Source organism: Oncorhynchus kisutch, linkage group LG29, assembly GCF_002021735.2.
Source record: "Oncorhynchus kisutch isolate 150728-3 linkage group LG29, Okis_V2, whole genome shotgun sequence".
Taxonomy (NCBI): Eukaryota; Metazoa; Chordata; class Actinopteri; order Salmoniformes; family Salmonidae; genus Oncorhynchus; species Oncorhynchus kisutch.
Window position 1 is genome coordinate 26,428,463 of NC_034202.2, and position 13,931 is coordinate 26,442,393.

General features: G+C 43.6%; 1 long non-coding RNA gene and 1 pseudogene across 2 annotated transcripts; both read left to right on the forward strand.

Moving 5' to 3' along the window:
* The first annotated feature begins 10,010 nt into the window (after positions 1-10,010).
* On the forward strand, positions 10,011-11,188 carry LOC109873846 (histamine H2 receptor-like; annotated as a pseudogene).
* A 230-nt stretch (positions 11,189-11,418) lies between these two features.
* Positions 11,419-13,117, forward strand: LOC116358241 (uncharacterized). 2 transcript variants are annotated; one of them, XR_004206116.1, is made up of 3 exons: positions 11,419-11,663; positions 11,849-11,896; positions 12,868-13,117. It is a non-coding gene; the product is annotated as an uncharacterized LOC116358241 (long non-coding RNA). The 2 variants fall into 2 exon arrangements; XR_004206115.1 differs by having other exon boundaries at positions 11,485-11,663; positions 11,849-11,874.
* The last annotated feature ends 814 nt before the right edge of the window (positions 13,118-13,931 follow it).

Consider the following 13,931-nt stretch of genomic DNA (forward strand, 5'->3'; position numbering starts at 1 on the left):
CATGGTGTATCAGGAATATGGCTCCCACGATCAGAAAGCTCAGGACGGCCAGCACACCTGTAAAGCCCCGCCCCTTTCCCGGAAAACATATCAGCAGCCAGAGGCCACTTCCACTTCTATGAACAAACACAGGGATGAAATGACGGGGTTAGGGAGTTGTCGTTAGAGAGATGACCGACGGATCCTGTTGATTCCAGTTCTCCTCTCCAACACTGTGATTGTTCGACAGTGTCAGTGTGTCCTACCCCTTTGCAGTGCGATATGAATCCAGGTAGCTCTTTCAGCTATTCTCACAGCAAAGGCTGTCCCCAGGAGTCCTTGGTATGGCCCCTCCCAACGGGGCTGCTTCCCATCTATTCTCTTCAGGGACTGGATTGAGTGGATCACCTTCTCCTGTAATTCACATGTACTGCATAAAATCTTGAACATACAGGTTTGGTTAACTTTTTATGGCTGCAGGGGCAGTATTGAGTAGCTTGGAAGAAAAGGTGCCCATTGTAAACGGCCAGCTCCTCAGTCTCAGTTGCTAATATATGCATATTATTATTAGTATTGGATAGAAAACACTCTAAAGTTTCCAAAACTGTCAAAATATTGTCTGTGAGTATAACATAACTGATATTGCAGGCGAAACCCTGAGGAAAATCAAAACAGGAAGTGGCTTCTATTTTGAAAACTCCATGTTCCATAGCCTCCCTTTGCTGGATTTAAAGGGATATGAACCAGATTCCTTTTCCTATCGATTCCTCAAGGTGTCAACAGTATTCAGACATAGTTTCAGGCTTTTATTTAGAAAAATGAGCCAGAACGATAACTTCGCGTCAAGTGGTCACATGAGTTTTGCTCGCGCAACAGAGTTTGCTTTCCCTCTCCTACTGTGAAAGACATTTGCGGTTGATATATTATCGATTATATATTTTAAAAACAACCTGAGGATTGATTATTGAAAACATTTGACATGTTTCTGTGGACATCATGGAAACTATTTGGAATTTTTATCTACGTTGTCGTGACCGCTCTTTCCTGTGGATTTCTGAACATAATGCGCCAAACAAACGGAGTTATTTTGGATATAAAATCAGCTTTATGGAACAAAAGGAACATTTGTTGTGTAACTGGGAGTCTCGTGAGTGAACCAGCGACTCCTGTGGCAGGCCGGGCGCAGTGTGCGCTAACCAAGGTTGCCAGGTGGCTTCCGGGTTGGCTTCCGGGTTGGATGCGCGCTGTGTTAAGAAGCAGTGCGGCTTGGTTGGGTTGTGAATCGGAGGACGCATGACTTTCAACCTTCGTCTCTCCCGAGCCCGTACGGGAGTTGTAGCGATGAGACAATATAGTAGCTACTAAAACAATTGGATACCACAAAATTGTGGAGAAAAAGGGGTAAAATTAAGAAAAGAAGAAAAAAAATAAACCCCTTTTGCAATGATGTTAGCACAGCTGAAAACTGTTGTTCTGATTAAAGAATCAATAAAACTGTCCGTCTTTAGACTAGTTGAGTATCTGGAGCATCAGCATTTGTGGGTTCGATTACAGGCTCAAAATGGCTAGAAACAAAGACCTTTCTTCTGAAACTCGTCAGTCTATTCTTTTTCTGAGAAATGAAGGCTACTCCATGCGAGAAATTGCCAAGAAACTGAAGATCACGTACAACACTGTGTACTACTCCCTTCACAGAATAGCGCAAACTGTCTCTAGCCAGAATAGAAAGAGGAGTGGGAGGCCCCGGTGCACAACTGAGCAAGAGGAAAAGTACATTAGAGTATCTAGTTTGAGAAACAGATGCCTCACAAGTCCACAACTGACAGTTTCATTAAATAGTACCCGCAAAACACCACTGGTTTTATTTTATGTAATGATGATTGGACCCCAGGAAGAGTAGCTGAAACTTGACAGCAGCGAATGGGGATCTGGAATAAAATACAACTACAAATCATCAATGCAGGAACAGTAGGTAGTGGAGAGCCTTGTTCTGGTTCAAATAGTATAAATAGGGCCCTCACCGAATCCAGGCATTAAAACGGAATACAACAATATTCAAAAATGTATTGACCTTAGTAGGGAATCAACTAAGTGTATTGAAAATGTATTATTAAGTTTATCAAGACATGAACAAAATGCATCAGTGATTCGTATTTCCTGCATCTTTCTGAAGAGGCAACGGCAATATGTGTGTGTGTGCAGTGTGTGTGTTTGCAGTGCACGTCTACCACTTTGTGTAGCTGTTAACTGCACGTCTACCACTTTGTGTAGCTGTTAGCTATCATGATAATGAAAACAGTCAGACTTAGAACATCATTTTTTTTAAATACATCATTTGAAGAACAAACATTGTTGTGGCAATTCATATCTTGCAGTCAAACTGTAAATAAGACTTCAATGTGTATTTTACCTTAAATAAGACTTAAAAGAGAAGAAAGGTTCAATGTTAAAAAGGTTTAATGTTCTTTTACTTAGGAAGTAGTCCTGATCATATAGGCCTATACCTAAACAATATCCAAATCAACTAACAATACACATAATTCATACATGTTCAGTCATTTAAATTGTAAAGTCATGTCTTTTTACACAATACCATAACAAATGTGTCCAATCTGGGAGGTAAACTCGATAAAGTATTTAATAATTTCGCTATTTATTTCAGATGTAACCACCAAAATAGGATTTTGAATGGGAATCAATTGTTCGGACCCCATAAGGATAGTTAAACAAACTTTTTGCCCAGGCCTGCTTCACCAACACTATGCATGATGTGACTAGAGTGTGATCGACTGCAGACATTCTGTTCCAGTTTCCCTAAAATACAGTCAGCCCTTATCTTCAGACTATTGTAAATTCCTGATCTTGTGAGCACAGTACCTAATGTTTGCCCTGTACTGGGCTGGCTAGCTTCCTGCTGTGGACTTTGTCTGTTCCTGCCTCGTGGCTCTCTGTTATCTAATTGGAGCTCTGATAGCACAGTGTAATCACATCAACTGCCAGCTCGCAGTCAGTCTACACTATGCCATTGTCATCCATCCTTAATGAGTATATATGCTCAACCAGCACTGTGCATGCCATGTTTCATCAGTCTGTAATGGGAACACTAGCTACATTACCTGGGTTAGGGAGGTCAGATAGTGGTAACAACAGAACTCACTGTTACTGGTTGTGAAAAAAAGAGACTGTATCCATTTAGCCAATTAGATCATAATCCCACAAGAACATTAACATTTTCAGCAGTCTGGAAATGTTCAATACCTTGGTCAAGTCTAAGCTAATGTTAGAGCCCTCAATCTCACACAAATTATCAAGGAACCTACCAGGTACAACCCCAAATCTGTAAACACGGGCACCCTCATAGATATCCTCCTGACCAACCTGCACTCTAAATACACCTCTGCTGTCTTCAACCAGGATCTCAGCGATACCTGCCTCATTGCCTGCGCCCGTTATGGGTCCATAGTCAACAATTGATATGGTAGGAGAAAATCCCCCAAAAACAACCAGACATTTGAGGTCCCAGACTCTTATAATGGAAAGCTATGGGTCCTATGCAATTTTGAATTCAATTCCTATTGCTTCCACTAGATGTCAACAGTCTTTGTTTAAGGATTCAGGCTTGTTTCTTCCAAAACAAGGAAGAATTTGGAGTTTTGGTACAAAGAGTCACAGTGGAAAATCAGTCTGTAGGCTCGTGACGAAAAGGAGGTGCGCCTGTTCATTTTACTTTTCTATTGAACTTACTTCTTTCCGTATGAAATATTATAGTTTATTTACATTTTAGGGTACCTGAGGATTAGATAGAAACGTAGTTTGACTGGTTTGAACAAAGTTTAGCGGTAGCTTTTTGGATTCCTTTGTCTGCATGTTGAACAAGTGGATTACTGAAATCGATGGCGCCAACTAAACTGACTTTTGGGATATAAAGAAGGATTTTATCTAACAAAACTACCATTCATGTTGTAGCTGGGACCCGTGTGATTGCAAACAGAGGAAGATTTTCAAAAATAAGGGATTTATTTAATCACTATTTGTGATTTTATGAAGCCTGTGCTGCTGGAAAAATATTTTGATGTGGGGCGCCGTCCTCAAACAATCGCATGGTATGCTTTCGCTGTATAGCCTATTATAAATCGGACAATGCAGTTAGATTAACTGATATAAGGCCCTTGTATGTTCGTAAATGTTTAATATTATGATTATTTATTTGAATTGCGCGCCCTCCAATTTCATCGGCTGTTGTCGACAGGTCGTTAGCGGGACTCCAAGCTTTAAGAATTAAGAAATGTTCTAATAACCTTCCAGAATAAACAACACCTCATTGTGCCAGTAGCAAGCACATTCATTAAAATGTCTCATTCACATGATGTGCAATGGTATTACCATCATGAAAGAAAACAAATATGAAATAAAGTGAAGGACAACATTTGATGATATTTCAACCATATTACACACCATTGGGTTATTGAGTTTAATTTTCTAGTCTAAATAATACACTACATGACCAAAAGTATGTGGACACATGCTCGTCAAATTCTCATTCCAAAATCAGGGGCATTAATATAGAGTTAGTCCCCCCTTTGCTGCTATAACAGCCTTCACTCTTCTGGGAAGGCCTTCAACTAGATGTTGGAACATTGCTGCGGGGACTTGCTTCCATTCAGTCACAAGCATTAGTGAGGTCAGGCAATGATGTTGTGCGATTAGGTCTGGCTCGCAGTTGGCATTCCAATTCATCCCAAAGGGGTTTGATAGGGTTGAGGTCAGGGCTCTGTGCAGACCAGTCAAGTTCTTACACACCGATCTTAACAAACTATTTCTGTATGGACCTCGCTTTGTGCACGGGGGCATTGCCATGCTGAAACAGGAAAGGGCCTTACCCAAACTGTTGCCACAAAGTTGGAAGCACAGAATCGTCTAGAATGTCATTGTATGCTGTAGCTTTACGATTTCCCTGGAACTAAAGGGCCTAGCTCGAACCATGAAAAACAGACCCAGACCATTATTCCTCCTCCACCAAACTTTACAGTTGGCACTATTCATTTGGGCAGGTAGCATTCTCCTGGCATCCGCCAAACCCAGATTTGTCCGTCAGACTGCCAGATGGTAAAGCGTGATTCATCACTCCAGAGAAAGCATGTTTACTGCTCCAGAGTCCATTGGCGGCAAAATGTACACCACTCTAGCCGATGCTTGGCATTGCGCATGGTGATCTTAGGCTTGTGTGCGGCTGCTCGGGCATGGAAACTCATTTAATGAAGCTCCCAGCTTGTGTGGCCTACCACTTCGCAGCTGAGCCGTTGTTGCTCCTAGACGTTTCCAGTTCACAATAACAGCATTTACAGTTGTACGGGGCAGCTCTAGCAGTGCAGAAATTTGAGGAACTGACTTGTTAGAAAGGTGGCATCCTAAGGTGGCATCCTAATCTACTCCAGAGTTAGCCTGCAAAGTTCTGTCATACTATCTAGGTCTATTCGAGCTCGTACTGTTAGGTGTCCTAAACTGGGATATGCTTTACACCCCCGAAATCCGTAATTTCTAAGATAGATGCCCTCAATCTCATACAAATGATAAAAGAATCCACCAGGTACAACCCTAAATCCGTAAACATAGCAACCCTCATAGATATTATCATGACCAACTTGCCCTCCAAATACACCTCTGCTGTTTTCAATCAGGATCTCAGTGATCACTGCCTCATTGCCTGCATCCGTTATGGGTTCGCGGTCAAACGACCACCCCTCATCACTGTCAAATGCTCCCTAAAACACATCTGCGAACAGGCCTTTCTAATCGACCTGGCCCGGATATCCTGGAAGGATAGAAGATGTCTGGTTGTTCTTTAAAAGTAATTTCCTCACCATCTCAAATAAGCATTCCCCTTTCAAAAAATGTAGAACTAAGAACAGATATAGCCCTTGGTTCACTCCAGACCTGACTGCCCTCGACCAGTACAAAACATCCTTTGGCGTACTGCACTAGCATCGATTAGTCCCCGCGATATGCAACTTTGTAGGGAAGTCAGGAACCAATACACACAGTCAGTTAGGAAAGCAAAGGCTAGCTGTTTCAAACAGAAATTTGCATCCTCCAGCTCTAACTCCAAAAAGTTCTGGGACACTGTAAAGTCCATGGAGAATTAGTGCACCTCATCCCAGTTGCACACTGCACTGAGGCTAGGAAACACTGCCAACACTGATAAATCCATGATAATTGAGAATTTCAATAAGCATTTCTCTACGGTTGGCCATGCTTTCCTCCTGGCTACCCTAACCCCGACCAACAGCTCCACACCCCCCGCAGCTGCTTTCCCAAGCCTCCCCAGCTTCTCCTTCACCCAAATCCAGATAGCAGATGTTCTGAAAGAGCTGCAAAACCTGGACCCGTACAAATCAGCTGGGCTAGACAATCTGGACCCTCTCTTGCTAAAATTATCCACCACCATTTTTGCAACCCCTATTACTAGTCCGTTCAAACTCTCCTTCGTATCATCCGAGATTCCTAAATATTGGAAAGCTGCCACAGTCGTTCCCCTCTTCAAAGGGGGTGACACTCTAGACCCAAACTGTTACAGACCTATATCCATCCTGCCCTGCCTTTCCGAAGTCTTCGAAAGCTAAGTTAACAAGCAGATCACTGACCATTTTTAATCCCACCGTACCTTCTCCCCGCTGTGCAATCCTGTTTCCGAGCTGGTCACAAGTGCACCTCAGCCATGCTCAAGGTACTAAACGATATCATAACCGCCATCTATAAAAGACAGTACTATGTGGCCATCTTCAGCGACCTGGCCAAGGCTTTCGACTCTGTCAACCACCGCATTCTTATCGGCAGATTCGACAGCCTTGGTTTCTCTAATGACTGTCTCGCCTGGTTCACCAACTACTTATCAGATAGAGTTCAGTGTGTCAAATCGGAGGGCCTGTGCGGACCTCTGGCAGTCTCTATGGGGGTACCACAGGGTTAAATTCTCGGGCCGACTCTTTTCTCTGGAAATATCAATGATGTCGCTCTTGCTGCGGGTGATTCCTACATCCACCTCTACGCAGACAACACCATTCTATATACATCTGGCCCTTCTTTGGACACTGTGTCAACAAATCTCCAAACGAGCTTCAACGCCATACAACACTCCTTCCATGGCCTCCAACTGCTCTTAAACGCTAGTATAACTAAATGCATGCTCTTCAACCGATCGCTGCCGCACCTGCCCGCCCGACAAGCATCGCTACTCTGGACGGTTCTGACTTAGAATATGTGGACAACTACAAATACCTAGGTGTCTGGCTAGACTGAAAACTCTCTTTCCAGACTCACATTAAGCATCTCCAATCCAAAATGAAATCTAGAATTGGCTTTCTATTTCGCAACAAAGCCTCCTTCACTCACGCTGCCAAACATACCCTCGTAAAACTGACTATCCTACCGATCCTCGACCTTGGCGATATCATTTACAAAATAACCTCCAACACTCTACTCAGCAAATTGGATGCAGTCTATCACAGTGCGATCCATTTTGTCACCAAAGCCCCATATATCACCCACGACTGCAACCTGTATACTCTCGGCGGCTGGCCCTTTCTACATATTCGTCGCCAGACCCACTGGCTCCAGGTCGTCTATAAGTCTTTGCTAGGTAAAGCTCCGCCTTATCTCAGCTCACTGGTCACCAAAACTACATCAACCCGTAGCTCATGCTCCAGCAGGTATATCTCACTGGTCATCCCCAAAGCCAACACCTACTTGGCTGCCTTTCCTTTCAGTTCTCTGCTGCCAAAGACTGGAACGAATTGCAAAAATCGCTGAAATTGGAGACTTATATCTCCCTCACTAACTTTAAGCATCAGCTATCTGATCGCTTCAGCTGTACACAGCCAATCTGTAAATTGTGCATCCCACTACCTCATCCCCATATTGATATTTATTTCTGCTCTTTTGCACCCCAGTATCTCTACTTGGTCTCTATGATATTATTGCGTAATGCGATAATTTTCTTATGGGTCAATGCAATGGCTGCTATGTCATCCAACACAGACTCTACCTCATACTACTTAACATCAGCCTACTAAAGCACCATTGATTTGTGTTAAAATATAATCTCCACAGAGCCCATTATAGCATAGCCTAATGGCCATTGTTGAATTTTTTGTTATCAGGGCTGCTTCAAAGGGGTAATCTGCTGCGGAACGGTGAAAACAGAGATGGCTAAAAAAACATCCTCCACTGCATCGGCAATACAGCATCCCCCTGCAGTGTAACCCCTTCAGAAGCACTCATTAATCTGATAGATACTGACAGCTGAATTGACAGGACCCTGTCATTATACCAAGTCCTCAACAAGCTTGTGTCGTGTCTTTGACATCATTTAAGTGAAGACTTTTATTTTATCAAATCAATTCTCTGTAATTATTATTACATGATTAAACTAATCATGTAAATGTAATTAACTAGGAATTTGGGCAACCAAGGAAAATCTTCAGATTACAAAGTTAGAATTTTCCTAATATAACTCTTCAGATATTTTAATATCTGATCAATTAGTCTTCAAATTAATGAATTATTCTTTACCTGACGTTAGTCTCATTCCAAACGTCATAACGTTGTAAATTGTTGGTCATCTGCACAAACCCAGCCTTTACTATGACTCATCCATACATCAATTGTCTTAATCATTTATTTACTAACTAACTAAATAATCACATAAATGCATAAACAAACAGTAGATATGGTTACAAGGAAATGATAGGGGAGGTTCCCTAGTGGGCTAAGCCGATATGACGGCTTGGTGGACAAAGGGAAGTGGGTGTGGACTGAGAAGGGCGGGAAAGACTAAATGGATTCACTACACAGTTGATAATTATATTTATTGAAATGCTAATCCTTTGCACATGAACGGTCAGTCATTTGGGAATAATTGCAATCAATATATATTTACGCCCAGTGTCGTCGTGATCTCTGTTGGAATCGTCAGTCCTTCTGTTTGGAAAGCTAATCCGAGCGCTTCTCTGCTTCCCTGAAGTCTTTGGTGGTTAGAATGGATACTTCAGAGTACCATTCAGAAATTTTCTTATAGATAGGTGTTTCGGCGGTTGTCAGTCTTCACATCCCAGGTTGACATCATTTCTAGCTGCAGACTAGTAATTAGTATCTAAGATTTGCTCTTATTCTGTCAGGATCGATAGTCTCAGAGTTTAACCTTTTCCACCCGTGTCGCCAATGCTCCACGTGGTATGGTTAGGAATTCAACAACCATTACAACCTTAGCTTAAACTGAGGTTTTTGGGGTCTCTACTCAAACCTCTGCCCCCTCAGCTGACTGAGATATGCATGATCTGAAGAGGATTTCTTCAGGTGTTTTTTTGATTTGTAACGGTAGAAAAGGGCTGTCCCATGAGCCAGATAATGGCTGTGCTCATGGGGGTGGGCCAATGACTTAGTTAATCTTTCAAGGGAATACAATTCTCACAACTTAATGGTTTATCATAGCATTACATAATTTCACAAATAGTTTAATCTTTACTCATTCATTTATGCAATAATTAGATGCAAACCTCATAACAGAGGCACCTGTATAAACAGAGTTATGGTAATGTGGCTGTATTGTCTTTCATGAGGTCACATACATGAAACTAAATGGACCAGGTCGTAGCTGGCTTCTCCACCGACCGTTTACACATCTTCCAAAACATGGATATTGTTCTGTTCTCAAGTTCTGTGATGTAGTAGAAGTTCCTTTGTTCTACTGTGAAACTCTCTCTCTCTATACTGCATGGCTAGGAGGAGAGAGTCTCCTCCAGGAATTTAAGACCTGAGATAACAGAACCTGGGTGTAGGAGAGAGAGAGTGGGATGCCATGATCTATACCCAGAAAGAGACACTTCATGACACTTGATAAGAAGAGCGTTGAGGCTTGGATTCTATCAGTAGCCCTGTCCGTAGTCCTGCCTGCAGGAGCAGAGAAGCTGACAGTAACAGTGGACTGATGTGGAGGGAGGCTGGTCCTAGTGATCTAGCGGAGGGGGTGGGACACCATGATCTACACGGCTCTCCGTTGGCTGTTTCTAGTGTCCTTCATCGTGCTGACCATCTGCGGGAACATGCTGGTGTGTTTGGCAGTGGGGCTCAGCCGCCGCCTGTGCCGAATTACTAACGGCTTTTTTCTGCTAGCCGTGACAGATCTGTTACTGGGTCTGCCGGTGCTGATCCTCTCTGCCACCCTGGAGCTGCTGAGTGGACACTGGCCCCTGGGAGGCATCCTTTGTAACATCTACATCTCTCTGGATGTGATGCTCTGTACAGCCTCCACCCTGACCCTGCTGGCCATCAGTGTGGACCGTTACCTGGCCATCTCAACTCCGCTATGCAGCCCCCGCAGGGTCACCCCTCCCCGGGTAGCTCAGGCCATCACTGTCACCTGAGTCACTTCCCCACTTCCTTCCTCCCTATCCACCTGGGCTGGAACACGGGTGAATTCAGAGTGCAGAACCTGGACTGGGTCGAAGTGGAGGGACGCACCTGTCGCTTTGAGTGGCACAACAACTACGTGCTTCTGGATGCCTTTGGTAACTTCTACCTCCCACTACTGGTCATGTACGATATGTACCACTGAATCTTTTGGATAGCACGTGAACAGGTTAGTGTTTTATTTCTTATCCATACTTGTTGTGCAGTAGTACCATTACCAGTGGTAGAAGTGATACTAGCAAATATGTCTGGAGCATCAATAGTAGTACTGGAAGAATTAGTCGTAGCTCTTAGAATTACATCCATTTATTAATGTAATCCGCTCAGTCGTCCATCTGCTGACCTGTTTCTCAAACCTGTCTTCATCCTTCCATTCGGGTACGGCGTATCCGAGCTGCCACTGCTTCAATCGCACGCACGCACAGCATCAGCGGCGGCCACAGCACAAGGCCACAGTGACACTAGCAGCAGTTCTGGGGCCCTTAGTTATCTGCTGGTTATACCTCACTATTGTACCTTTACCTGCATGAGCATCGGGGCAGAGACTAATCCCCCTGCTACTGCCCTCTCTGTGGTGCTGTTGCTGGGCTACTTTAACTCCGCTGTCAATCCCATCCTGTACCCGGCCCTGAACAGGAACTTCCGCAGGGCCTATGAGGAGCTGCTGTGCTGCATGGGGCTAGCGTGGAGACACACGTCCACAACTATCTTTGTGTCCCTGCAGAAACGAGTGCCATCTTTCTAATGCACACAGAGATACTAATCTGACCAATGGCCACAGAGACACTGTCACGCCCTGACCATAGAGAGCTGTTTATTCTCTGTGTTGGTTGGGGTGTGATCGTGACTAGGGTGGGTCATCTAGGTGATTAATGGTTTATGATGGCCTGGTATGGACCCCAATCAGAGACAGCTGTTTATCGTTGTCTCTGATTGGGGATCATATTTAGGTAGCCATTTTCCCCATTGTGATTTGTGGGATCTTGTCTACAGTTTGTTGCCTGTGTGCACACCAGTAGCGTCACGGTTCGTTTGTGCTTTATTGTTTTGTTCAGTGAGTTTCGGTTAATAAAAATATGTGGAACTCTATGCACGCTGCTGCGCCTTGGTCCAATCATTATAACGATCGTGACAGACACCCTCCTCAAGGACAATCAGCCAGAGGGGAAGAGCCTCACACTGCAGGAGAGAAACAGCAGCACCATCGCTGACCAGACCAGGTAAAACACATAGTACTGGAAATTACACAGTAGTAACATACTGGATCGGGACCAGGTAACACATACAGGACACATCATAAAGGTATATGTCAGACAATAGAGTATTATGTTCTTATTATGTCACCAACAAGAGGCCCTCTCTCTCCGTTTCATGTCCTAACTCACCTTCTACTACCTGGACAAAGATGAGCCAGACAGACACATAACACAGGTGAGAAGAACAGACAGTGCAGGTCAGTCACACTCATGTATACAGAGGTTAAAAAAAAGTAACATAGAAAACATCTCCACTGGACGAAAGTGAAAGTGTCCAGGCCGATCATTTCCCCAGCTAACTGATAGATCTGTAAAGGTTTCTAGAGGGTGGTGCTATTCTCTCTGCTGCACACCCACTGGTGGTGAATCAGTGACTACCCTGGCTGGATTAACTTGGTGAATCAGTGACTACCCTGGCTGCATTAATTTGGTGAATCAGTGACTACCCTGGCTGGATTAATTTGGTGAATCAGTGACTACCCTGGTTGGATTAATTTGGTGAATCAGTGACTACCCTGGCTGGATTAATTTGGTGAATCAGTGACTACCCTGGCTGGATGTACTTGGTGAATCAGTGACTACCCTGGCTGGATGTACTTGGTGAATCAGTGACTACCCTGGCTGGATTTACTTGGTGAATCAGTGACTACCCTGGCTGGATTTACTTGGTGAATCAGTGACTACCCTGGCTGGATTTACTTGGTGAATCAGTGACTACCCTGGCTGGATTTACTTGGTGAATCAGTGACTACCCTGGCTGGATTTACTTGGTGAATCAGTGACTACCCTGGCTGGATTTACTTGGTGAATCAGTGACTACCCTGGCTGGATTTACTTGGTGAATCAGTGACTACCCTGGCTGGATTTACTTGGTGAATCAGTGACTACCCTGGCTGGATTTACTTGGTGAATCAGTGACTACCCTGGCTGGATTTACTTGGTGAATCAGTGACTACCCTGGCTGGATTTATTTGGTGAATCAGTGACTACCCTGGCTGGATTTACTTGGTGAATCAGTGACTACCCTGGCTGGATTTACTTGGTGAATCAGTGACTACCCTGGCTGGATTTACTTGGTGAATCAGTGACTACCCTGGCTGGATTTACTTGGTGAATCAGTGACTACCCCGGCTGGATTTACTTGAATGTGTGTGTTCATCCCTAATAGGTGCAGCATGTCCACTCAGGGCTATGTTGGATGGATTCTAGGAGGTTGGCCGAGGGGAAAGAAGGACATCTGGAAGTGTCATCCAGGGATCCTGTAAATAATGTACCCCTGCGTCAACAGCCAGGCTGGAGAGTTCCACTGGGAATAGGTTCCCTCACATCAGTGGTTTCCAAACCCTTTTGTGTCGTGACATCTTCCTGTCACTGCCAACAGCTCTATCCAAAACCCGGCATAAATAACTGACCCACTATTTGGAATGTACTGGCTCACATCAACCCAACCACCCCCACATTCACGTGGGGATACACTCAGATACACTCAGCCGTTCTGCCATGAGATACACTCAGCCGTTCTGCCATAATGTAGCATGTGACATTCGCACTATGACACTTTGTTTGGCTGTTTATCAGAATGTAGAGTCATTTCCTGATGGCTTTTGTCCACTGGATTTGTAGACTGCTTTGTTTCTGTCATGTGACCTCCTTGTAGATCAAATAGTTAATAATATAAATGAAATTGTTAAAGAAGTCCCCACACAAACTCTTTTAAACAGATATTTGCACTCCGTACGTTGTAAGCAGTGGTGTAAAGTACTACTTAAGTAGTTTTTGGGGGTATCTGTACTTTACTTCACCATTTATATTTTTGACTACTTTTACTTCACTACATTCCTGAAGACAAATATTGTACTTTACTCCATACATTTGCCATGACACCCAAAAGTACTCGTTACATTTTGAATACTTAGCAGGACAGGAAAATAGTAAAATTCACAAACATCCCTGGTCATCCCTACTGCCTCTAAATTATGTCTGAGTGTGCCCCTGGCTTTTATGTCAATTAAAAAAACAATAAAATGGTGCCATCTGGTTTGCGTAATATAAGGAATTTGAAATTATTTATACTTTTACTTTTGATACTTAAGTATATTTTAAAACAAATACTTTTACTCAAGTAGTATTTTACCGGTGGCTTTCTATTATGGTGTCTTTACATTTACTCATGTATGACAGTTGGGTACTTTTTCGACCACTGTAGGCAAGGACTTATGTAAAGTCATCCAC